We start from the raw sequence: 2,862 nt of genomic DNA on the forward strand, positions 1-2,862 counted from the left end.
CTTGAGCAGAAAGGAAAGCAAAGGGAGCACCATAACAAGCGCCAATTTACATACCTCAAGGAGCTGATTATTGGTAACAACCCACGTAAAGAAGACCCAGATACCTGGGACTCCACTTCATTTACCAGCACAGGAAGCTATGATGGTCCCGATGGTGGAGATGCTGCTACCATCCCCCCTTTGTTCCTGACAGATGGGACCAGGACAGTGCAAAGCTTTAAGTATCGGGAGGTCGGTCAGTACCTGACTTCTGGAGGTAATTTCTCTTCCTTAACACCAATAAAATAGGATATTTATTTTATTTTTTCTTCTTTTGTTAGTATAGGATAAATTGCATAGTAATAGGTTAATTACATGCATGTTCTATTTGGTTGAAAAATTAATAAGTTTCTTTTTAAGACCCTATTTTTGAAAAATTTTACTAATTTAAATCAAAATTTTTGTGTTAAAATTGTTATAAGTTGTATTTAGAATATAGTCTAAAAATCTAAGAACACACAACCTTTGAAATTTGAGCCTAATTACATGGTTACATTATTTAACCATAAATATTATTCTTGTGTGTTTACTTCTCTATGATTGTAATCTTTATTTTGTTCCATCCTATATGTCCAATGTTTAATGTGTTATATGCATGCATATGATTGAGGCCATTAATTGTTTTAGCTCACTTATCCCAAAATAGCCTACCCTTCCTTTTACCTTTGTTAGCCACTTTGAACCTTTTAAATCCCATTTGTTCTATATTTTACCACATTACTAGCCTTAAGCAGAAAAATAATTAAATATCCCAATTGAATCTTTGGTTAGCTTAAGACAGAAATTGTGTGTTGATGAGCGGATAATTCATACGCTTTTTGACATTATTTTTAGTATGTTTTTAGTAGGATCTAGTTACTTTTAGGGATGTTTTCATTAGTTTTTATGTTAAATTCATATTTCTGGACTTTACTATGAGTTTGTGTGTTTTTCTGTGATTTCAGGTATTTTCTGACTGAAATTGAGGGACTTGAGCAGAAATCAGATTCAGAGGTTGAAAAAGGACTGCTGATGCTGTTGGATTCTGACCTTCCTGCACTCAAAGTGGATTTTCTGGAGCTACAGAACTCGAAATGGTGCGCTTCCAATTGCGTTGGAAAGTAGACATCCAGGGATTTCCAGCAATATATAATAGTCCATACTTTGGCCAAGAATAGACGACATAAACTGGCGTTCAACGCCAGCTTTTTGCCCAAATCTGGCGTCCAGCGCCAGAAAAGGAGCCAAAACCAGAGTTGAACGCCCAAACTGGTACAAAAGCTGGCGTTCAACTCCAAGAAGGACCTCTACACGTGCAACACTCAAGCTCAGCCCAAGCACACCCCAAGTGGGCCCCGGAAGTGGATTTATGCATCAATTACTTACTCATGTAAACCCTAGTAGCTAGTTTATTATAAATAGGACATTTTACAGGTCTTTTTGACCATCTTTGGACGCCTGGTTCTTAGATCAGAGGGGCTGGCCATTCGGCCATGCCTGGACCTTTCACTTATGTATTTTTAACGGTAGAGTTTCTACACTCCATAGATTAAGGTGTGGAGCTCTGCTGTTCCTCAAAGATTAATGCAAAGTACTACTGTTTTCTATTCAATTCATCTTGTTTCGCTTCCAAGATATTCATTCGTACTTCAATCTGAATGTGATGAACGTGACAATCATCATCATTCCCTATGAACGCGTGCCTGACAACCACTTCCGTTCTACCTTCGACTGAATGAGTATCTCTTAGATCTCCTAACCAGAATCTTCGTGGTGTAAGTTAGAATGATGGCGGCATTCAAGAGAATCCAGAAAGTCTAAACCTTGTCTGTGGTATTCCGAGTAGGATTCAATGAATGAAGGACTGTGACGAGCTCCAAACTCGCGATTACGGGGCGTTAGTGACAGACGTAAAAGGATAGTAAATCCTATTCCAGCATGATCGAGAACCGACAGATGAATAGCTGTGCCGTGACAGGGTGCGTTAACCATTTTCACTGAGAGGATAAGATGAAGCCATTGACAAGGGTGATGCCTCCAGACGATTAGCCGTGCCGTGACAGGGCATTGGATCATTTTCCCGAGAGATGACCGAAAGTAGCCATTGACAGTGGTGATGTATCACATAAAGCCAGACATGGAAAGGAGTAAGACTGATTAGATGAAGATAGCAGGAAAGCAGAGGTTCAGAGGAACGAAAGCATCTCCATTCGCTTATCTGAAATTCTCACCAATGAATTACATAAGTATTTCTATCCCTATTCTATTAATTATTATTCAAAAACACCATTATCAAATTATATCTGCCTAACTGAGATTTGCAAGGTGACCATAGCTTGCTTCATACCAACAATCTCCGTGGGATTCGACCCTTACTCACGTAAGGTATTACTGTGGAGTTGTGTGCAAAGGCATTTTTACATGCCTAATGGGTGCAGGGATGTAAATCCTTGAACACCTCAGGATCTGTGGACCCCACAGGATCCCCACCTACCTCCACTCACTTCTTCTCACCACTTTCTTTCACACAACCCCATAAACACTCTTCCCCAAAAACCCTTCACCAATCACCTCAAACTCTCTTCCCCATCACCTCTTTACCACTCACATCCATCCACTCTTCCCCATAAACCTACCTCATAAACTCCACCTACCTTCAAAAATTCAAAACCAATTTCCCACCCAAATCCACCCATATGGCCGAAACCTTTCCCCCCTCCCTTCCCTATATAAAGCCCTCCATTCTTCATCAAATTCACACAACACACCCCTCTACACCCTTCTTGGCCGAAACACTCCCCACTCTCCCTCTTCTCCATTTCTTCTTCTTCTTCATCTATTCTT

The sequence above is a fragment of the Arachis hypogaea genome, chromosome 12 (assembly GCF_003086295.3).
Source record: "Arachis hypogaea cultivar Tifrunner chromosome 12, arahy.Tifrunner.gnm2.J5K5, whole genome shotgun sequence".
NCBI classification, from domain to species: Eukaryota; Viridiplantae; Streptophyta; class Magnoliopsida; order Fabales; family Fabaceae; genus Arachis; species Arachis hypogaea.